General features: G+C 37.9%; 1 long non-coding RNA gene, 3 other non-coding genes and 1 pseudogene across 4 annotated transcripts; 3 read left to right on the forward strand and 2 right to left on the reverse strand.

The window, feature by feature from the left end:
- The first annotated feature begins 226 nt into the window (after window positions 1-226).
- LOC134325943 (uncharacterized) lies at window positions 227-875 on the forward strand. Its single transcript, XR_010014418.1, has 2 exons — window positions 227-642; window positions 771-875. It is a non-coding gene; the product is annotated as an uncharacterized LOC134325943 (long non-coding RNA).
- An 8317-nt stretch (window positions 876-9192) lies between these two features.
- Window positions 9193-25071, forward strand: part of LOC134326224 (zinc finger protein 585A-like) — a 60151-nt pseudogene continuing 44272 nt past the window's right edge.
- trnak-cuu (transfer RNA lysine (anticodon CUU)) lies at window positions 13955-14027 on the reverse strand. Its single transcript has one exon. It is a non-coding gene; the product is annotated as a tRNA-Lys (tRNA).
- On the reverse strand, window positions 18507-18580 carry trnai-aau (transfer RNA isoleucine (anticodon AAU)). Its single transcript has one exon. It is a non-coding gene; the product is annotated as a tRNA-Ile (tRNA).
- On the forward strand, window positions 21017-21090 carry trnan-guu (transfer RNA asparagine (anticodon GUU)). Its single transcript has one exon. It is a non-coding gene; the product is annotated as a tRNA-Asn (tRNA).

Genomic DNA, 25071 nt, shown 5'->3' on the forward strand with positions numbered 1-25071 from the left:
GCTTGTTTGACTTGAACCAGATGTCCGTAAGCAATGATAACTGACAAGTGATTTTTAACTATTACCTTAATGTTAATACGTACATGGTGGTGAGAGATCAGTTCACTACTTCAACATGAAAGGTTCCCTGTACGCATGCGTGAGGAGCCTCGCGCACTTAGTTCAGTTTAAATAAGAAAACCGTTATTTTTTACACTGACACTGAGGATTTCAAGGTAACGTTAACTGCTGCTCTTTAGGACTAAAAACTTACTAAAACATTATATTAAAAATACTGATATATTGTAGTAACAGAACAATATATATAATCAAATAATTTCGTATTTTTGATAATTAATTTATTATAGCTATGTTTTAACGTTAGCCAAAAATGCTAGCTTGGCAGGTACGGTAAACTAACTATCTAGCCAGCTATACATAAATATGGCAGCAAAGGCTATCAATATTAATTTAAAACATACACCTAAAGGAAACTTACACTGATATTATAAATACGATATAAACCATCTAACAATATAGCCAAGTTATATTACACACATAATATTTTAAAACGATTACATTAGTTACCTATACCTACAGCTGTATGCTTTTCGTGATGCCACTCCTGCTGCCTGAGTGAATCAATAAACCATTTCTAACCAGGTAAACATATTTAAACTACAGTTACTTTTTTTCTTATTCAAATTTTTCAGTTCCACTTAATGATGGAAAAGAAATGTTGAATAAGATCCACATTGATCTGTGAAAAATAGTTTTTGTTTTCATTCCAGAATTACAGACCAGTGTCAGGAGGCAGGAGATCAGCAGTCAATTATGGCAGGACAAAACATTTTTATAATAAATAAAAATACTTGAATAAAATATTGAAAAATGTGTTTTGGTGTACATTTGTTTTTTTCTGTTACTGTTTTAATTGTACTCTATTATTATTATTACATATAATTATAATAAAGTATATATATATTACAGAGTATTTTCATAGCAATAAGAAGCAAGAACAGTTGTAGTAGTCCCAGTGACCATTAAATGTTACATATGGCTGGGGAAAGCCTATTAAAAATCTACTGCAGGCCAGAGCTGGGCCATTATTGGCCCGATAATGATTGTTCTGGCTAGCAGGTGGTTAAGTGCTGGCATATTGCTGGCAGTCATGGCTGGGATCCGGGCAGCCGTATACGGGCCACAATCTAACCGTCATTCATTTTGACACCGGGCCAGATCCGGCTGCCGGATGTGGGCCGACACAAAAAGTTCCGGCATGCCGGATATGGCCCAGAACTGGGCCATACATTTTTTGCTAGCTGGGGTGGTGAGCAGAAACAGAAACAGTCTTTTTGTAAACATGAAGTGCCGTCAGGGAGCATCTCCTTAATCTCAATCCGCTCCCTACTCACTCCCCCTCTCCACTCCGCCTCCGTTTGCGCGTTCACGTGGAGTGTCCCTCTGTAGTGGAGTGTTAGTGAGGAGGGAGCGGATTGGGAAAGACCGCATGAGGTGCCGGTAACTAACGTAACTGCTCGAGTGGAAATAATCGATTTCATATCAGTTCACAAAGCTCATAAATAGACAAACACGAACACGAAGGCTATTCTAGCTATAATTTTAGTACGTTTTAGTTAGTTTTGTAAACGCAAAATACAGTTTTAGTTAGTTATCGTTTTTTCTTTTAATTACCGTTTTTATTTATTTCAGTTAACGAAAATGTTTTTTCAATTTCAGTTTTCGTTATTTCATTCGTTTTCGTTAACGATAATAACAGGGTTCTTGCACCATTTTAAAAGTAAAATTTAAGGCTTTTTAAGACATTTTAAGACCTCAATACATATAATTTAAGACCCAAAAATGTCTTTGGACCCAAAATTATTTGGTAGAAAATATTCAATTTATTGTCTCCCACATTGGAAATCAAAACTTAACTTAATTGTTATCAACAATCTTTTCAATTTTGTTCCATTTCAGGGCCGGCGCTAGGGGGGGGCTGAGGGGGGCATTGCCCCCCCAAATTGTGTCTTTGCCCCCCCAAGCACAATGCAAGCAACGGCTATTTTTAAAATGATCTCTGAACCAATCACAAAAATGCATTTTGTTTTACAGTGTGAAGATATTTCCTTGCTTATTCCTGATTGGCTCTTTGAGTCATATAAAAATCGTCAGACTGCCCCAAACAGTTCAGTTCGGCAGTATATGTTCTGTTAGTGTGAGCGAGAGGCAGGTATACTGGTAAACACTCTTCTGAGTTTAAACTGACTTCCACATGGTAATATTTGCTTAACTGTGGTTTTTCGTTGCTTTAATGTTACTTACCTCTTACATAGGTGTTGCTTAAATTATTTTATTAGCCGTTAGCGGTTAGGCTAATGAACTAATGGCAATTTAATTAAGGGGGCGTATTAAAATGAAATACAATTAGATAATCTTTTTTCTCCATTTACATAATCAACATGTATTTTTTAATCATTGGGTTTTAAGTTTAAGTTCGAAAACATGCATTTTTATTTCTTTACCTCATACATCACTTTAAGCCAGTATCAATAGCTTGGCTGTCATCATTCATGCACAAATCAAGCCTTGAATATATTTCTGGCTTCAAAAACATGACTATCAACATGCCCCCTCATTAGGTTTTACTGCCCCCCCAAGCAAAGCAGTCCAGAACCGGGGCTGATTGTGATGCAGAACAGAGCCAGCATAAGATACATAAGCTGCATTACATTAAACAACACACTGACTTGCATGTAGAAACCATACAGAATTATAAAATAACACGTAAAGCATACTGCGTTGTAAATATAAGCTAAAAAAAGTCCTCAAAACAGCTTGTTTGCAAAACAACACAAAATGTTATCACATGAATCTTAGAGAGAAACCAATGAACAGGTCAAATTCAAGAGGTCAAAATTCTCTTCAAGACATGTAGCGTAGCTCTGCCACTCTCTTCTCAATTTCATGGTCTAGGTCCATCAACTCCCCTCTCTTGTCCTTGCATCTTTTTCTCATGGAGTTGGATTTAGTGATGAGCTCTGCCATCTTGGTCCCAGCTGTATTCTCAGCCTTCTCTGCAAGGCTATCTGCCTCCTTCTCTAGAGTGTCACACACAGTTAAGATTGTTCTTCTTTTCTTGCGTAGCTGTTCAAGCTCATTTTCAGCCCCTTTTCTCTTGTTCATCTGTTTTGCCTTTTCCTTTTTCTTCCTCTCATCTTCCAAGAAGATCCTATACCGGTTGCGTGAAGTTGCACATTCATTTAGCAGCTCTTTAGTTAGTGGCACTTTGACCACTCCACCACACATCCTCACATAGTCGCAGATCAGTCTCTGTGAGACTATAGTGTCCTCGTTCATATTGCACATCTCCACCTCCTTGTTTATGGAGAATCCACGCTCCACAGTGGCTTGTCCATGGGACAGAAGCAGTAGCTTTTCCACAAAGCTCCAAAGTTCTGCATATCCATTCATGGCCTTATGCAGGAAGCTGTCAACTCGCAATGTCCCATCCAATGCACTGAAGATGAATTCCTCTCCTCTGGCCTCATTAAACAGGAACTTCTGAAACTGTTGTGCAATCTTATCACCTGCATTTACATAAAGACAAACACATTTGTATATTTTCCAGTTAAAATTATATTTTGTGGAAATCACAAGAGATTTATATTCAATGTACTCTGGAAATTGAATCTCAGATTTCCAACTATATTTGAACTAAGTCCAAGAACATGTATTAGGCCTACAGACATGTGTTACAACTCCTACTAGGCTATATTTCCAATAAAATAAAATACAACTAAAAAGATGCAAGTAATAGGCTAGTATAACTTGACATCTAAAATATGGCTATTTACTGAAATAAGATATTGTCTTAGTCAACGACATTGAGGGGAGAGATGCAATAACATTTAGAGCAGTGGTTCTCAAGCTTTCTCATGTCAAGGACCCCGAAACTGGCACAAATTAGACCACAAATCCCCATCTTTTAAGATTTTTGCTTTTAGAGGTCTTATTACAAAAAGTGTATGAATCCTATGACCAAAATTGTCATACATTCTGTCACTGTGTGATTTATTGATGGAATTATAGTGAGAATAAATGATTCCCCTGGAGTTCACTTTTAAAACCACTGGTTTAAAGAAGGTGCCTAAAGACTCCCTTTGCTAAACCATAGGTAACTGTTCTTATTTCTAATATGTCTACAGATGTTACCCGCTGTGACTCCTCCTGACAACTTCTTGTCCTGCACAAATTTCATGACGAGGGCCTTCATTTTTTTCAAGCACATGTCTGGTTCAGTGTGCATCTTTTGGGGGTCCAGGCACAGCATATTTCGGACAGTGGGGTACTTCAGTGGGCACTTCAATAGAATGTTCTGACAAATTTTTGACAGAGCACTCTGGCTGTCTCGCATGAACTGTAACACATCACGCTCACTTCCACCCTGACTGCCTGACATGCCCTGACAAATGCACAAAAGTCATGTGTCACCTGAAACATCAAATAAACTCTCCCTATGTGTAACTTACACTACACAACATTTTACAAATCCTGTGAATAAGTCAACTGCTTGATGTCTAATCTTAATCTAATCTATTGGTTGTTTTAGAATAAATACTTAAGTAGTCAAATTACTTGCAGCTGATGTAGCACATTGTTGAAGTCATCCAAGATAATAAATGGTACCTTGAGGGCAGCTGTGGCTCCCAAGCCAATGTCCACTTGCTTTGGACTGACCCAAAATTTTTGGTCTGTCACATCAAGCTTGACCAGATTTACTGGGGAAACATCAACCTGAACATCTCGCTTTATAAACCGCCTGAGAAGGCTCTGAAAACAGAATAGCACAGGCATAGTAATTATTATTATAATCAAAATCTGAATAAGTATTACTGTATTTACAATATATTCTACAAACATCAACATGCTGAAAATGCATTACTTTGTTTTATCTTTCATATCCTCTGTAAGTAACGATGCTTAAATGACTAAACCTTTAATACATTTTCAGCTGTCATTAGGCCTACCCTCATTAGATCCTCCAAATCTCTGCCTAAGAAGGGAATCATCGGGGCATCTGTCTGGTACTTGGTGAGAAATGGCTGAAAAGTTCTTGAGATACTCATGAAGAAGTGCAACTTTGCCAGGATAATGGGATCCATCCGTGCTTCTGCGATGGTGTCATACGATGATGACCTTGGATTGGGGAGCTTCTTGGCTTTGACCTGATCCACATAGGAGACAATATATGGCCAAATTTCAATGGCTCTCTCAACTGCTGGAAGGTTTTCCAGCCAGCGATGTCCACAAAATGGCAGAGGAAATCTATCACACTTGGTCAATAACACAAAGTCTTCCTTCCTTGCGGGTGCATAATGAAACAGGTAGTGCAGGGCTTTCAGAACTTTTTCAACTTGCCAAACCGTGAAGCCGTTCTTGAATGAGTTGTGCATTGTGTGAAGGCCACAACTTCCAATTATTTGTAGTTGGGCTCCACCACACTGCTCTCTGTGTTCCTCTTGTAAGAGTTCAACAAACCTCCAATTAACACTGGGCCCATCCATCGAGAGTGAGAGCATGTTGTTCAGATTCAGCTCTTTTGTACCTTCCTGCACATATAAGGGGTGGAAGGGGTTATAAATTCAATGTGCCAGGTAATCCACATTAGATTAAAAAATGGTTCCATTAGTGTAAGGATGATACTACTACTACTACTACTACTACTAATAATAATAATAATAATAATAATAATAAAAATAACAGCTTATATAGCAGAGATCAAAAAACATCCATCAAAACACCTGACATCTTAATTGTGATAATCACAAGTATTCTTTTGCTACTATTTGTTATTTTAACGATTTCTTGCTTATATATACATACACTCATACATCATACACATTAAAATAATTGTGTGTGTATTATTATTTCTACAGGTTCACTAACTGGTAAAATCATGTATTCTGTGCTAAAATACAACAATTCTAATCTGTATTTACAACATGGCTTGATTCTGCATCTTAAAGAGTTAATTTGCAAAACAGATAAAATCCATTTGTTATTGATGAAAAAGCTTGCTTTTTATTGTGCTTTGCAGATTCGCAAAAAAACAAGGTTTTTCAAATTCAATTTAATTCATAAGTCATGTGTTATTGTGCATTGAATGCACTATCAATAAAAAAATACATATTTAATAATAAAAATGGAGATAGGTTTTTGCAAATGAACTCTTTATAGCTCTTAGGTGAATGTTTACAGTTGCTATAGCAACAAGTGACAGCCGACGTTACCAGCTGTCAGCTAGATTTGCCCAACAGTCTGAACAACCCAAAAAAAATCATAAAACGCCATATTTCAACAAAATCTACCAACAGTTACACCCCTTAAACTCTGAGCTAACGTGTTGTGAATAGAACAATGGTATACAATTTCAAACACAGTCGTAAAGTTACTTACACTGAAATGTCCCAACATGTCCTCGGCTCTCGAGTGACCCATAAACTCCGACCCATAGTAGCGGGAGATGACATGGTGTGTGCCCGTCTCATCATCAGTAGTCCAGAACCGCAAATGAAGGTCCATTTGTTTATTCTTTGTCGTTTTATTCATGCTTTCGTCAAACATGATAACATACGGCTTCTCACTAACGCTGCGCGATAGCTCCTTCTTGATGAACGAAGCAATGCCATATTTGGCGATATATGCAGTTTTATTTTCACCACAGCTGAATGACTTTGCAAGCTGGGAATCGGGGAACATGGCAGCAAAGACTTCACTTATCTCCTCATTAGATTTAAATGAATTGTGCCTCATTACGGTATGGAGAACCCACATTACCTCTGCCTTCTGGGTCTCTGGCGGTGAAACAAAGCTTTTAATAGTCGACTGAGAGGTGGCGTCTGAACTTGCAACATTAGGTGGAGCTGCAAACAATGCAGGGATTAGCCCTGGCTTGCTATTAGCTGCGGCCATATACCGCAGGTGCTTTCCTCCCTTCATGTGCGACTCGACGGCTTTGACCCCCATGGTCCCTAAAGAAAACGTTTTTTTGCAGAATTTGCACATTGCCTCATTTTTGTTTTTGGCTGGTGCCAGCCACATCCTAAATACATCCTCTTCCATTCATTTGTCGTTAAATTTGCACTTTCCCATCCTTACATGCAACACCGCTCACCTCGACAACCGCGAAATGTCACGCCGCCCGACGTCAGGCGTCTGTCGCAAACGTACCGTAAAACGATTATGCGCGGGGGCTCTCATTTTCTACACCTTCTTTGTACAAAGTTAATCAATCAAATACACACTATTAGATGCTTTACCACTGTGTTTTTCCCATCGGCATTAAACTCACCATCCGAAAATTTAATACCTACAGCAAATTTACGGTAAATTTAAGACAATATAAGACCTTAATTAATGATATTTAAATTTAAGACATTTTAAGACTTTTTAAGGACCCGCGGGAACCCTGAACAGGGTGCAAACTGTACACTTTGCTGTTTATACCAGGGTGCACACAGCATCAGCCTAATTTAAAATAGTTCTTCATGTAACCTGAAATTCTATTCATAAATCATTAGTTAATAATGAAGATTGTAGAGGAAAGAACAGAAAAAAGTAGAAGTGAAATTCAGAGCTTTTAGTATTTAAAGTCTTATTATTAGATGTTCTTTTATGAGATCTAAAACAATTATAAAAAAATTCAATAAAATGACTAATACTTTAATGATAAAATATTACTAGCTGTAATACCAATGTAAACAAAATACATCACAAAAAATATTAATCGGAATGTAAAATGAAACTATATTATTATTAATAATAAAAGATTCACTAGTAGTACTGATCGATCATTTGCCATTTCACCAATATCTGTGACACCCTGGATTCTGGGCTAGTTTCAGCTTCAGGGTTTATTGTAGACCAGACATTAGGCTGGATAATTTTGCTGAACCTGGCAACTCTCGTGATTTTCCCGCCTAATTGGGCTTGTTTACAAATCCAGTCATGGTTGAAAATTGGGCTACTTTCAAAATGTGTCACGGCTGTCTAAAAGCTTTCATTGCAAACCGTACAAAATGTTTTTAATGAGGATTTGCGCTCACATACCTATGAACAAGGTCTGCTGGTTTTAGCATGTGAACAAAGTCACACACAAATATACATACAGCATTTTACATGACTTAGATTCTTATCATAAAAGCTTTATCTAAGTTCATGTCATTTCACTTTACAGAATAGCCTTTCAATTCCTTGTTTGTGTTTAGGATTAAATGTAAATAACTTCTCTGCTGAGATAAGTAGGTGTAGTCTGACTTCACCCATCATGCTTTGTGGCTCCATCTACTTCATTTGCACACGTTCCATAGATAATGAGCTAGTACTTCACACAAGAAGGTGTGAATGGTTGGCTGATGATTGACCAATGCAGAGTTTTGAACTGGTCTTGAGTCTTTGTCCTCAGCTCTATTTAAGGACTAAACTCTAGACTTGTAGCTGAGTCACTTGGTAAGAAGGATCTTTTGCACGTTCTTCATTAGAAACGACCTGCTGGAGACACCAGCTTTGTTAAAGTGGCTGCCAGGATTCTAACAGGAAGGTAAAGGGTTTTCTTGTTTGTTTCTTTTACATTTATGTTGCATTTGTTGTTCTTTTTATTTTATGATGTTATTTAATATTATTAGGTTAATATATTCAGACAGTTTAAAATAGCTTTATGCTCATAATTGTGGTGATTTATGAAGCCTTTTTTACTCCCAGCACACCAAATATTTACACTTGTGAGCTAATTATTAGTCCTGTCATGAACTGGATTAGATTTGCTTGGTGCAGGACTGATGTTGAGAAAGTCAGATCTCTTATATCTTTATTTATATCAAGTTATTTATAGTTATTTAATTATTAATATCTGCAGTATTTATAAGTATTTTATTCTGATGTTCTTTGAATTCAGATTCTCACTTAGACGTGAAGTGAATTTAATGTTTTTATTACTAGGTGAAGAGTTTAATATTATTGTGGTATTAATGTAGTAAAAGTAATTCTAATTAATCGACTTGTTTCTTTGTTTCTGTTGCTTTTCCAAGGAAACAGTTTCTACAGTCTTATCAAAGCATAAACATGAAGAACTTTCATCACTGCTCAGAGTGTGGGAAGAGTTTTACTACGCAGAGTAATCTCCAACGACACCAGCGCATTCATAAAGGAGAGATGCCATATCACTGCTCAGAGTGTGGGAAGAGTTTTACTACGCAGAGTAATCTCCAACGACACCAGCGTATTCACACAGGAGAGAAGCCATATCACTGCTCAGAGTGTGGAAACAGTTTTTCTCAACAGAATACGCTCCAAAAACACCAGCGCATTCACACAGGAGAGAAGCCATATCAGTGTTCAGAGTGTGGAAAGAGTTTCACTCAAAGTGGTGACCTTAAAGGACACCAGCGTGTTCACACAGGAGAGAAACCATATTACTGCTCAGAGTGTGGAAAGAGTTTTGCTTCCAGTAATGCCCTTAAAGTACACCAGCGTATTCACACAGGAGAGAAACCATATTTTTGCTCAGAGTGTGGAAAGAGTTTTGCTGAACATGGTACCCTTCAAAAACACCAGCGTATTCACACAGGGGAGAAACCGTATAACTGCAGTGATTGTGGAAAAAGTTTTACTCAAAGTAGTGCCCTTAAAGTACACCAGCGTATTCACACAAGAGAGAAGTAATATCACAGTTCACTGTCTGAAAAGAACTTTAGTGAAAGGAATATCTTTTAAGTACACCACACCAGCGCATTCACATAAGAGGATGACCCATATTGCTGCTTATAGTGCGGATGAAGTTTTACTGGAAGCAGCATTTTTAATAGACACCAGTACGGTCACACAGAAGTTACGGTTTTGTGACTAAAGCCGTGTTTCATTTTCAAATATACACTTCAACTGTTCTACTTCAATTATCAAATGTACATGATGGTATGAATATGATTATTAATAATAAAATGTAATGTGGTGTAATGTACCAACCTCAGATCTGAATCTGTTTTTATTCTTTATTCAAGTTTAATCTACTTTAATAAACACAGAACAACTTTTACTTTCAAGTGGAAGAATTTTACCCTGGTCTTTATGGTGTTTGCATAAATTCTTTATATTATGAATGCTAAGTTTTCATAAATGAATAGCCTCTTACTTTAACACTTCTAGGTCTACACTCCAAAATTCTAGTCTTTAGATGATTTCCACTTAGCAAATAATGAACCGTCCTCCACCAGAATGTACATGAGAAGGTGTGAATGGAGGGCTGTGGACTGAACAGTGTTGCATTGTTCTATCATCATGAGTCTTTGTTCTTTGTGTTTATCTATAGACCAGATTAGTGGTAGCTAAACTCCTTTGTTAAAAGAAATACTCATATTTACATTTAATTATCCCACCATCTTCTAGTGCATAAAACCCAGTTCATATAAATCCTAATACAGACTGAACTGACATGTTTTAAAATTACATTTAAAAATAAATAAATACTATTGTGGTAGTTCAGTTGTTTTCTTATCATGGAGGTGACCAAGTGTTTCTTTATTGATGAATAAATGTATTTGTTAAACTGTAAATTCCACCCGAGTCCTCTGTGTGATGAGAGTTTGGTTTTGAATCTGATGTCAGCAAATGTGTCCACGGCAAGGTTATAATAGTTTTGGATTTTTCATTATAGTTTAGTTTTATTTCGTTTTGATTTTTGTTTCTTTAATTCAGTTAGTTTTAATTAGTTTTGCTAGTTTTTATTATTTTTTATTATTTTTTTAATGCTTAGTTTTAGTTTAGTTTTTAATAGTTTTAGTATTAGTTTTAGTTTTTTCATACTTTGGGTTATTTTTCAGGTGCAGGATTCAAAAAGGTCAGAGTAAGTATTGTGTAATAAAAACTCAACAAAAGATACCATTTAAAAAATGTATTCAATTACTGTTGAACAACCAACTGTCCACAAAAACTGTAACAGTCCACAAGATAGCAGCCTTACAGTGGGGCCAAAAAGTATTTAGTCAGCCACTGATTGTGCAGGTTCTCCTACTTAGAAAGATGAGAGAGGTCTGTAATTTTCATCATAGATACACTTCAACTATGAGAGACAAAATGAGAAAAAAAAAATCCAGGAAATCACATTGTAGGATTTTTAAAGAATTTATTTGTAAATTATGGTGGAAAATAAGTATTTGGTCACCCACAAACAAGCAAGATTTCTGGCTCTCACAGACCTGTAACTTCTTCTTTAAGAAGCTCTTCTGTCCTCCACTCGTTACCTGTATTAATGGCACCTGTTTGACCTCGTTATCTGTATAAAAGACACCTGTCCACAGCCTCAAACAGTCAGACTCCAAACTCAACCATGGCCAAGACCAAAGAGCTGTCGAAGGACACCAGGAAGAAAATTGTAGACCTGCACCAGGCTGGGAAGAGTGAATCTACAATAGGCAAGCAGGTTGGTGTGAATAAATCAACTGTGGGAGCAATTGTAAGAAAATGGAAGACATACAAGACCATTGATAATCTCCCTCGATCTGGGGCCCCACGCAAGATCTCATCCCGTGGGGTCAAAATGATCATGAGAACAGTGAGCAAAAATCCCAGAACTACACAGAGGGACCTGATGAATGACCTGCAGAGAGCTGGGACCAAAGTAACAAAGGCTACCATCAGTAACACACTACGTCGAGAGGGACTCAAATCCTGCAGTGCCAGGCGTGTCCCCCTGCTTAAGCCAGTACATGTCCAGGCCCATCTGAAGTTTGCCAGAGAGCATATGGATGATCCAGAAGAGGATTGGGAGAATATCGTGTGGTCAGATGAAACCAAAATGGAACTTTTTGGTAAAAACTCAACTCGTCGTGTTTGGAGGAAGAAGAATGCTGAGTTGCATCCCAAGAACACCATACCTACTGTGAAGCATGGGGGTGGAAACATCATGCTTTGGGGCTGTTTTTCTGCAAAGGGGACAGGACGACTGATCCGTGTTAAGGGAAGAATGAACGGGGCCATGTATCGTGAGATTTTAAGCCAAAACCTCCTTCCATCAGTGAGAGCATTGAAGATGGAACGTGGCTGGGTCTTCCAGCATGACAATGATCCCAAACACACCGCTCGGGCAACGAAGGAGTGGCTCCGTAAAAAGCATTTCAAGGTCCTGGAGTGGCCTAGCCAGTCTCCAGACCTCAACCCCATAGAAAATTTGTGGAGGGAGTTGAAAGTCCGTGTTGCCCAGCGACAGCCCCAAAACATCACTGCTCTAGAGGAGATCTGCATGGAGGAATCTGCTTATGACAACAAACACATACAACCAAAATGTTGAATTAATACACACAAATGCATCATTCTGCACTAGTTTAGATTTTTGAAGATATTTTATCTATTATTTTAAAACATGATTCAATGTTTTTTTTTCTATTTTTGAAATGCAATAAATAATATAAACATTTTATAATATGCCTAATGAAATATAATAAGGGCGGCACGGTGGCTCGGTGGGTAGCACTGTCGCCTCACGGCAAGAAGGTCCTGGGTTCGATCCCTAGACGGGCGGTCCAGGTCCTTTATAGAGTGGGGAGTTTGCATGTTCTCCGGGAGCTCCAGTTTCCTCCCACAGTCCAAACACATGCAGTCAGGTTAATTGGAGACAATGAATTGCCCTATAGGTGAATGTGTGTGTGGGTTTGTGGGTGTGTGTGTGTCTGCCCTGTGATGGACTGGCTAATGTTTTTTGTGCTGCCATGCAGCTGGTTGAATGGGGTTTAGTGTAGAATTATGTACAAAGATCTAAAGAGTGAACTAGCTGAACTGGCCGGTTAGCTCAGTTGGTTAGAGCGTGGTGCTAATAATGCCAAGGTCGTGGGTTTGATCCCCGTACGGGCCACACCCACCTTAACCATTAAAGGTAGCGTGGTTGAGAGAGAGTCAGGTGAGCATGTGCTGTGTATCAGGACTTTCTAACCTGAGTAATTTGATCACTGTAAGTAAGAATACCACCCTGTTCTTCTGCCATCTTTAATTCTGGCTTCATTTCACCTAATGAACGTGGCATGATCTTTATAAATGCTTACGATCAATTTTGTCAATGGCAAAAATAAAAAGAGAACTGCTGTGTAATTTAGTGAATTTTAGCACTGCACATGGCAGAAGACTAAAAGAAATTTAGACCGTGTAGAATAAAAGTATTAGTGAAGTATGAGGTTAAAAGCATCAACTTTTATTTATTCTTAAAAGAAAAATACATGAACCTCAGTCAGAAGATCTGTTCTGCTCAACAACAGTAAAGCTCTCCATCGTTTCTGTGTGGCAGCTCCATAACTGAAGGGCTGTCAGTGTAGAATCAGGTATGTGGGTATATGCCCTGCCCTGGCACATCAGCCGGTTAGCTCAGTTGGTTAAAGCGTGGTGTTAATAACGCCAAGGTCGCGGGTTTGATCCCTGTATAGGCCACACACACTTTTGGACTTAAATCAACAAACAAGTGAGTCTTCTCTAACTAGCAGGTCCTATTGATCTGGGCTTCAAACGTTGTCTCTGACAAGTGTGAGATCTTTTTAATGCCCCTCTCATTCAGGTCAGAAACATGCCATTATTTCAATTTGCCAAACTTAATTACCCTTCTGTAAACGTTAGCAAGTCATGTGACTCGTGTGTCCAATGAAGATGTCTCTGTGGTGCAATCGGTTAGCGTGTTCGGCTGTTAACCGAAAGGTTGGTGGTTCGAGCCCACCAAGGGACGAGGGCCTTTTATTGCACAACCTGCCTGTTGATCAAACGGATATGAGACACAACAACAATGTGTAGCTCCACAGAATAGTGGAAATAAGTAACTGAAAAACATTCAGTAAACAACAGTCCTACAAGCACAAATATACACCTGATAAGTCACCTGAGACCGACTGTACAAAGTGGAAGAACGTCCTTTTGGTTTCTGTAGATGTTAAGTGAAGATACTCGCCCAACGTGGGGCTCGAACCCACGACACTGAGATTAAGAGTCTCATGCTCTACCGACTGAGCTAGCCGGGCTTAAGCAGCATGTCAGAACTTCACTAACAAATTCACAGTTTACAAACAAACACAATTCAGAATATAGCAACAAGAACTAAATGTAAAAGTGTAAGTTAGTCGCGTCTTTCTGCTCATACTGAGTATTACTGTGGTATTACTGCATGTAGGAGACACATGGAGCGCAGTATGGTAGGTGAACTATAGGGCACTAGGACCCAGCAGCACTACAATGAACAGAGTGACAGTGGGATCTAGCGGTATTGGGACTCTTATTACAGGACGCTGTTTCTGCTGCTTGTTATTAAACTCACCTGTGGCTCATTTGAGTGGAGAAAACGTGCTGAGTTCTTGTTGTGTTCTTTGTTTTATTGAGTTTTCTTGCTGGAAAAGGGATTTATGAAGCTTTTTGAGGTTGAAACTGGTTGCTGCATTTGTTTTAGATCTTCTGGACTTGCTCGGTCGCGCTATTCCTACTTAATAAAGTTTTAGTGCGCATTTATACCCTGTTTTACGGTACTGATCACATTGTCTACACTAAAAGTTTTAGTGCGCATTAAACCCTGTTTTACGGTACGATGCTCTGACTTTTAGTACAGAGATTAAAACAGAAAGAAGTTTTACAGTTTAATAAACTTATCGAGTCCTGATGCACACAGATGTAGCAGAAATAAAGTCTGTTCTAGTCTAAATGTAGAACAATCTACATGTTCCAAATTCAGACCTTCTTTGGTATTAAAAATAAAGAAACCTGCTTTCAGTTAAATCCACTATATTTAAATAACTGTCCTACTTACTCATAATACCACATCTACTGTTTTTACCTTGATGATTTTCAGAAATGAGATGGCAAAATGATGCAAATAGCTACATTTAAATATCCACAAAATAAGCAAATCAAACTATCAAATATAAACATATCAAACTTATGTTTTTGAAGCGTTTAAGTATTTTTACTGTAGGAATGTGGAGTAATGGGATGGTAAACTTTTGTGTGTATTTTCAGTTCTGTACAGACCAATATATGAAGTCTAATAAAATATCAAATTTAATTATGAAGTCACATGATTATATTTTAAAAGAACATTTACTCTTGTATTACTTACATGAGTTTAAGACATTTGTACTGTAGAAATTCAGAGTAATGTGATGACAAACTTGTGTAAAGCGTCGTTTCGGTTCTGTATACATTACATTTTAAAGTCCTGTTATACAAGCAAATCAATTTGTTATGAAATTACACTATTTTGTACTCCTATGAGTTTCTGAATGAATTTTTACTGTAGGAATGTGGAATAATGGGATGGCAAACTAATATAAAGTGTCTTTGATTCTGTATAGACCACTTTTTAAAGTCTAATAAAATAACCAAATCACTATATTCTTTAGGATCACTTACTCTTGTACTCATTAAATGGCTTTTATAAATTTTTATTGTAGGATTATGAAGTAATGGGATGGCAAACATATATAAAGAATTGTGCATTTCCAGTGAGAGTCTACCACAGGTGAGCACACCAGCAGTGCTAAAATACAGAATTGATAACATTGATGACAGTCTTCATACTGGAAAGGTAAAGCGCATGCTGTCTGGAGAGAAAAGACTGCAGGTCTTGAAGAACTCTGGGAGGGTAAAAAACTGTGGTGAGCCACAGAGGTTACAAGATAATGGCACTCGGTGACCCAGAGCCTACCCACCTACCAAGCCTGAGTACATTATGAAAAGCCAAACGAGAGAGATGGGATAAGGAGGTAGGACACAAAGACCCTATTCTTTCCCTTCATCTGATAAGACCATTTTTTTTGCTATTATTGGACCCCCTCTCAACTACTAGTCTACAAAACACTAGTAAAGACTCAAGGTTCAAGTGTAAGTTTTGATTCTACACTGAGACAGCAGAGAGTAGTAAATCGCAGAAGAGAACTAAGAAAATTATTGATTTTTTACCTCATAAATAATGTAAGTACTGCTAACCTCTTTAGCAACAGTATACTACATTACCATGATTAGACTAATACAATGAAAATAAATGACAAAATGATAGATCTGACACAATAATAATTACAGTAGAATAATTTTTCGAAAAAGGACAAGAAGAATAATTGCTTATGAGTGAAGATTGTAGGAACAAAAACTAAACTATGTACATTTATTTTACAGCATGTGAACCCGAGATCATACTGCAACCTAAACACAGCTGTGCCTGTCTTGCAGCTGTATTTCAGCGGTGCAGATCTCAGGGCTGACCTTCGTCTCTCCCGGGACACCATCACCTCACTCATCACTTCATTAAAAACTGAAGCTGATCATGGGTGGAGCAGGGACATTGAAGTGTTGGTGTTCCTCTATTGGCTGGCACATGCAGCATCTTATCGTGTTGTCTCACAAGCCTTCGCCATACCCAAATCGTCTGTGCACGACATTGTGCACAAAATGAGTAGGGCTGTCAGAGGGCTCGTCAGGAGGATCATCACCCTACCAACTGGTGATGAACTAGAGTGTGTAGGAGCTGGGTTTGCCCACTTGGCCGGATCCAAATGTTTTAGAGTGGCAGTTGGTGCTACTGATGGGTGCCACATTCGAATAAAACCCCCATCTGCCAATGCAGATTGAGAAACCATTGAGGTGAGCCCTGTCTTCGCCCCGGAGGTTGTTGCATGCTGTGCGGTGCTCCACAACCTCTGTATCACTCATGGAGACATCATTGAGCCAGAATTAACAGAGGTACATGTTGACCAACCAGAGCCTGTAATTAATGACATTACATCAGGTGAAGATGGAAGAAAGCATCTGGCTGCAGCTGTCTCAGTACCACAGCACAGCATACCAGCTCTTTATGAGCATGATTATATTTAGAAAAATGTTTTGTTCTACAGTTCTTGATTGTCTCTTGACATTAACAGTTTATGCATTAATTAAAAGTAAAACTTGAATATTTTTTTAATTACAATTTCAAATTTTTACATTTTTTCTATTTTTAATTAAGGTTAAATGAAAAAGAAAATCCTTTATTTCCATTATTTGCCAACACATTTTCTTTCTCACAACATACAATAATACTACAACACTTTTTCATTTTCAATTATTTATTTTTTCGTTAGAATCTGTAGGATTTTAATAAACCTTTCCTCTCTCTCTCTCTCGCCTCCCTATCTCTCCTTTCCTTCCTCATTCTTGCTTCCTGGTCTCTCCTCTCCTCTCTCTCTCGCGTCTCTCGCTCTCGCTTTTCCTCTCTCTGATGTGTCTCTTCTTTCCTCCCTCTCCTCAGCCTCTCTCCATCTTCTCTCCTCGTTCTCTGCTGCTTCTATCTCCCTCTCATTTTCCCTTTCTTCCATCTCCCTCAGATACGCAACTAAATCTTTCTCCCCTCGTCTCTTTTTGGCTGGGGTTTCCATGCTTCTCGAGGATGGTGAAGCTATAGCAGCATCCTGGCCAGATGAGGAAATAAGGGTTGGTGGGCTAATTGATGATCTCCCACCTATTGCCTCATCCATATCCGTGTACCATTTCCAGGATGCTGCTGTTGCTTCACCACCCTCTGTACTTACCCCAGTAGGTGGACACTTAAGTTCCTACAAGATTCATAACCACAGTAGAAGGACCTTAACTTGTATTACAAATCTTTTCTGATATTTTTACTGAAGATCTTACCAACAAATGAAGCTTACTTTGTCATTTTGTTTGAGGTTCTCCCACTTCTTCTTCACATAAGTGGGAGTCACCTTCCCCTGCAGTTGGTTCTCCAACACAAAGCCTCTACAATATAATGCACATAACAGTTATTAATGTATATAGCATACACTGCTTCAAAAAAAGTTTGGTCATTAAATGTTTTTAATGCTTTGAAAAACTTGAATACTAAAACTTGTCTTTATACCACCCTTTGTAATTATTATTATGCATAAGATGTAACACAAATTTTGTTTTACGTCAAACAAACAGTTACTTACTCAAACCCTCGAACCGCTGCATTCTGTTTTCCAGTGAAGAGGGCCTGGTTGGCCACTCCCCACCAGATAAGATTTTTAGTGTCTTCATCAGACCCTGCAATATCAAACATTAGTTTTAAAAGGGATTTCTAATGTGACTGTGTAGCAACATTACAACAATCATGAATATTTAGCCTCAACAACCCCAAAGCTAGATATATCTACCTTCCTAAAGATAGTTTAGGATAGCCCATCACTAGCATTACAGATCAAATTAAATTAATCTATAGATAGATCATTTATTACAGCAGCTCAATATATATTATTGCAAAGTATTATAGTAAGCAAGTATTAAAGTATGCAAGTATTCAAATTTGCAAGTATTAAAATACAAAAGTATTAAGTACACATGTAATGTTGTACAACACTATGTAGTTAAATACATTGAATAAAAAGTAGTATATCGCTTTTATTGTCCTACCAGAATGACAACATTTGAAGCCCAGGTCAATAGGACCTGCTAGTTAGAGAAGGCTCACTTGTTTGTTAGTTTAAGTCCAAAAGGGGGTGTGGCTCGTATGGGGATCGAACCCACGACCTTGGCGTTATTAGCACCACGCTCTAACCAACTGAGCTAACCGGCCGATGTCAGGTCATATACCCACATACCCGATTCTACACTGACAGCCCTTCAGTTATGGAGCTGCCACACAGAAATGATGGAGAGCTTTACTGTTGTTGAGCAGAACAGATCTTCGTGTGAGATGTGAAATGAAGCCAGAATTAAAGATGGTAGAAGAACAGGGTGATATTCTTACTTTCAGTTATTAAATTACTCAGGTTAGAAAGTCCTGATACACAGCACATGCTCACCTGACTCTCTCTCAGCCATGCTACCTTTAATCATTAAAGAGGGTGTGGCCCATACGGGGATCGAACCCGCAACCTTGGCGTTAGCCTGAGCTAACCGGCCAGTTCATCTGTTCTCTGTTTAGATCTTTGTACATAATTCTACACTAACCCCATTCAACCAGCAGCACAAAAACCATTTGAGATTCTGCACACTTTCAGTGAAGATCTGCAGAAATTAGCTGAAATAAACTGAATTTGTTTGTTATTGTACCAGAAATGCAGCAGTTTCATGTTATTTAATGATCTGAGATCTCAGTCCTACTTCAGACATCACTGTCTAGTCATTTCTTATGTTCAGACTTTCTTAATACACATCTAAGAGGTTTTGTGGGTTCTTATATGTGTGAACTATCTAAACTATACTGTATTGTGGTACATTCATTCAGCCTTCATCAGTTTATCTCTGCTCATTCAGCCTACAGCAGTTTAGACCCGCCCACTTAACCACCAATTTGCCTCCACAGTGAGCCTGTATAGAGAGAGAGATTTTATTTTTAAAATTACATTTTATTACAACATGCAAATAAACAAATTACTTTAAAAAAAACAAAAACAATTTTGTACAGGAAACAAATATAACAGTAACATAAAAAAAGTAAAGTGCAAATCATTCCCGATTAAAGTGTGTAATGCTTTTCTACAACACCATGTTTTTACATTATTTTACCATGTTATGTCCTTATGTTGTCAAAATATAAACAAAGTCTACTTTTTTTGCTGAACAAAAACTGTAATAATGCATTGAAAACAAAACAAGACAGTAAAGATAAAGTCATATATCCACCATAAACCAAATATTTACAAATATCTTCTTCCCAAGATGATGCAAAATAAATCCAAAAAAAGTTGACCAAAGTAGACTTTGTAGGGTTCAAAGCTTATACGTCCACTTCAACTGAATCAGAGTTATTCCGTATAATGCAGTCCTTATCCATACCCTTAGTTAGTCCTTATTAAAGTTGAATGTCCTTTTTCAAAATCCATCAGTTAATAATGTGTAGTTGATTCCCGAATAAACTCCTTTTCTACAGAAGTAGCAATATTAATGCATTAGCAATGTAAATATACAAAGGAAATTAGCATATAGCATTAGCATCTACCTTCCATAATATTTCCAAAAAGAGAAATTATCCCAAGAATAATGATAATCAAAACGCAGTTTGCAGTACAGTAATCCCTCGCTATATCGCGCTTCGACTTTTGCGGCTTCACTATCGCAGATTTTATTTGCAAGCATGTCTAAATATAAATCACGGATTCTTCGCTGGTTTGTGGATTTCTGCAGACAAGGGGTGTGTTCGAAAAACTAGTGAGCTCTCTACATAGACGCATTTTACGTCATCCTGTGCGCGCTCCCGATTAGGTGGCTGTTCCAAATCCTAGATGCCTTAATATCCTCACTTCTTAACATTTCAACGTTATTTTCACTCAAGAATGAGTGAGCATCCGACGCTGCCTTAGTGATCAAGGCAATCCCAGAATTCATTGCGGGTCAGGCGCTCTTCTCTCACAGAAAAATAAACATGGCTGACTGTGCGGACAAACGAATGGAGTTCTTTTCAAACGTAAATAAAATATTACTGATTTTTAACTTGTATAAACTTGTACCGAGTGTTTTTATTTGCAAGTTCGGGCTTGTCAGGAAATGTAACTGTTATCGTTACATGAAGGGAGATGTTATATTGATGTTAGCATGCTGTGCTACCTCAATCCATTGGTTTTAATGACAAGATGCTAAATGCTAAACCCGATGGAATCGGGTTATAAAAATAACCATATAAACACATGGTTTTTACTTCGCGGATTTTCACCTTTCGCGGAGGGTTCTGGAACGCAACCCCCGCAATCGAGGAGGGATTACTGTACTTACATCTAGGCATAAAACATCAAAGTTTCCTAGTAAAGGAGTCTTTAAATCTTCAAAAAGATAAAAAATGCAAAGCAGCACACCAAGTAGCAAACCGCTTTTGCTTCCATTAGGAAAATGCTGTGTCTACTTCTTTTCACAAAAGAAAACATGGGTAATTCCCTCTCTATTGCCCCCTAAGGGAGACCATGGGAACTGACCAAATGTAACTCTATGGTGTTAGCCACCATGCCTGTTACAGTATTATACTGTTTATTAGCCTGACTTAAGCATGTCATGTGACCCTGACAGCTGGGCATGTGTCTCTGTGGCGCAATTGGTTAGCGCGTTCGGCTGTTAACCGAAAGGTTGGTGGTTCGAGCCCACCCAGGGACGAGTGTCTTTTATTGCACAACCATGTCTGATGATCAGACGATTAAACCTTAGTGTATATTATCTCATATAGAAATATGCTTTACATATGCTTTGCTTGATGGCAATAACTCTTAGTGAAGTCTTAATGAACAGTTAAAACTAAAATTCAGGTTTAGTTCAATTGGGGAAAAATATTAACAGTAGCTCAACACGTACAAATCCTACAATCATTCCACAAAGTTCACAAACATGATTCAATGAGTGAAAACTTGATGTTTGGAGCCCCTCTGGTGTGCAGGCTGGTACTGTGTATCAGCACTACTTACTGTGTGCAGGACCTGAGTCGTATCTGCTCCAGTCACTGGTTGGCGGCATTTAGCTCAGTCAAGAACTTTAAGAAATATATAGTTTAGATAGTTCACACATATAAGAACCCACAAAACCTCTTAGATGTGTATTAATAAAGTCAGTTTCAGCTGCTTAAATGGGGACAGTGTAGATTTATGTACAAAGATCTAAAGAGCATTGATGAACTGGCTGGTTAGCTCAGTTGTTTAGAGTGTGGTGCTAATAATGCCAAGGTCATGGGTTTGATCCCTGTACGAGCCACACCCTCTTTTGGACATAAACTAACAAACAAGTAATCCTTCTCTAACTAGCAGGTCCTATTGACCTGGACTTCAAACGTTGTCTCTGACAAGTGTGAGATCTTTTTAATGCCCCTCTCATTCAGGTCAGAAACATGCCATTATTTCAATCTGCCAAACTTAATGACCCTTCTGTAAATGGTTTAATGTGCTCACTGCTGCTACTGGCTTGTTCTTCTTTTCTACAATGTAAGTTCATACCTTCAAGTTCATGTTATTTGAGATCTCTACATAGATTTCTTCCTCATGTGCAGAAAGACGCAGTTCAGTTTGAGTCGATTCACTAAGTTGATAGTACTCAGTAATGAGCCGTTTGAAGCTGAAGGAGTCGATTCTTTTTGATGAAGTCAACATTTTATATGTTATACAAAATACTTAAAAGAGTCGGATCACTATCGTTAGCTGTCATTTAAAAATTAATCGCAGGTCAATACAGAGACAAACCATCTCATCTAATACAAAATAGAATAAATAATGTATAACAGTTTAATGATGCACCATACATACAGTGAAGCAAAACACAAAACCTCTAAACTTGTAGAAAGCTTCACTTAAATAATAATAAAATGTCAAAAATACATCAAATCACCTAAATAATTATCTACATAACACATACAGCAAAAACATGTGAATGTGGAAGCATGTGTGTGTATTGTGTATGTGTGTGTATTGTGTGTGTGTATGCTTATGAATATTAATATAATAGATACGTATGTTAGACATGCATAGATACGTGAAGTGATGTAGACACACATAACTCCTCAGCAATAATAATGATACACTATGTGGCCAAAATTATTTGGACACCTTACCATGAGCTTGTTGGATCTCATTTCAAAAACAAACAGTATTAAAATCAAGTGACTTCTGTGTGATCATTAGTGACTTGTGATCTGCTGAACAGGTGCACAAACATCAAATCATCTGCTTCAGAGCGACATGGAGGGACGGGCCAACTGCGTCCTGAATTTTCCAACAGTGGAACGTTTTGTTGTGATTTTGATACTTGGGTGGCAATGTTTAACTAAAATTACTTTTATTTAGTGTTTAAAACTTCTAAATTACCTCAGTTTTGTCAATTGATTTCAGTCAATTATATCAATCACATAAGTTTAAATCACTTGAGATGTAAAAGTAAAGTCTGAAGTTGAATATTTACTCAGCAAATGGTAAATCATTACGTTTAGTTTTTGTGGTGTCAGGGTTCCATGGTGTAATGGTTAGCACTCTGGACTCTCGGTGGGACCTTACTGCTTTTATTTGGGGCCCGGTGTGAGGTCCAAGATTGAGAAACATTAGCAGTTTCAGGATGGTAGCACTCAGCACATGTGCAGTACAACAGAGCATCACAATTGCTTGTGCTAGTTTAGAGTCACCTTAAATTACATGTTAATTTCCATCCATTCATCCAGCTTGAATATCATAATAGCACTAGTAGTGTTATAGTGTTCCACATGTGACTGCTCCATCCCAAAATATAATCGCAAATCATTGTTTACAGCGCCATCTAACAGCCAACTTGCTCTTAAATGACTAATTATTAACGTTTTGGCTTTATTTACTCAGCAAATGGCAAGTTTCATTTGGGAGCCGGTGTGAGTTCCAAGGTTTAGAAACTTTAGCAGTTTCAGGATGGTAGCGTTCAGCTCATGTGCAGTACAACAGAGCGCTTGTGGGGTGTAGACCGCGATTACTTGTGCTAGTTGTGTCGACCAAGCAGATCACCATTCAGGAAGGTATATCAGTGCCAAAATATGAGCCAGTTTGTTCAGTAAAACTTTATAAGCCAACAGCAGCGAATAAATTTAAGAGTCACCTTAGATTACATGTTAACTTCTATCTACCCATCCAGCTTAAATACCATAAACACTACGTACAAAACATGTGGAGCTATTCTTACTACAGTAAAACACACTGAACTGACTTTTAAAGTGAAGTTCAAATTGTTGTACAGAGATCGTTCCGTCTAGTGGTGCTAGATAAATTACAGCTTGTTGCTTGGGTCATTGTTATTACATTGTGGTTGTTGTTATTTTTTAACTGTTCATGTTTTTAAATGTAAAACCATAAACAGCACCGTCTATAAATAAATGAATCTTGTGCTTCCACTTGAGATTTTCGTTTACGTGAACAATGTCTGAAATTTTAAGTTTTTATTTATTTATTTCAGTTTCAATACAACGTGACACCGGCAAGATAAAGAAAGCAAAAATAAAGTGTCCCAAGTGTTTTTGTAACGTGTTGTAGACCTGCAATGGCGACTCTTTTTGGTATACGGGAAAGAAAAGGCCGAATGCAGGTGAAAATGTGTTATTTGGCAACCAGCACTGTGTAAATATTAGACAGAACACATGATGGGTTATTTTAACTTGTTGGGTTGTGCAGTTTAACCATTGTGCTGGATTAAATACATTTAAGAAAATACAGCATTAAAGCATAATCTCATTAAAATACGCTACAATTTAACACTATAATACAATACAATACAGTGACAGTAAGTCTGTTTCTGTTTCTGTTACTTATTCAGAATTGTGTTTGTTTGTAAACTGTGAATTAGTTCTTAATCTGGTCGTGATGTTAGTGAATTAAACCTACATCTCTCTGATGGTCTGATCGATGAGCTGTCTGTTCTGACATGCTGCAATTGCGCCAGAGACAAGAGTTACAGTTGTTTTATTGGACGGTACACACGGGTCACATGACTTGCTAACTTTTACAGAAGGGCAATTAAGTTTGGCAGATTGAAATAATGGCATGTTTCTGACCTGAATGAGAGCAGCATTAAAAAGATCTCACACTTGTCAGAGACAACGTTTGAAGTCCAGGTCAATAGGACCTGCTAGTTAGAGAAGGATCACTTGTTCGTTAGTTTAAGTCCTAAAGTGGGTTTGGCTCATACAGGGGTTGAACCAACGACCTTGGCGTTATTAGCTCCACGCTCTAAACAACTGAGCTAACCGACCGATGTGCAAAGACAGGGCATATACCCCCATACCCGATTCGACACTGACAGCCCTTCAGTTATGGAGCCGCCACACAGAAACGATGGAGAGCTTTACTGTTGTTGAGCAGAACAGATCTTTGTGTGAGATGAATGAGGTTCATGTAATTTTCTTTTAAGAATAAATAAAAGCTGATGCTTTTAACCTCATACATTCCTAATACTTTTATTCTACATGGTCTAAATTTATTGTAGTACACAGGTCAGATAGCAGCTTCAAAAAATTGTGTTATCACCCATATCCTTTGCTGTGTGCGAGAGGTTTTTAGCTTTTTTTTCCCTGAAATGAGTTTTTGCAACTTGGGATATCTAACATGTTAACTTTCATCTATTCATCCAGCTTAAATACCATAA

The sequence above is a fragment of the Trichomycterus rosablanca genome, chromosome 14 (genome assembly GCF_030014385.1).
Source record: "Trichomycterus rosablanca isolate fTriRos1 chromosome 14, fTriRos1.hap1, whole genome shotgun sequence".
Classification (NCBI taxonomy): domain Eukaryota; kingdom Metazoa; phylum Chordata; class Actinopteri; order Siluriformes; family Trichomycteridae; genus Trichomycterus; species Trichomycterus rosablanca.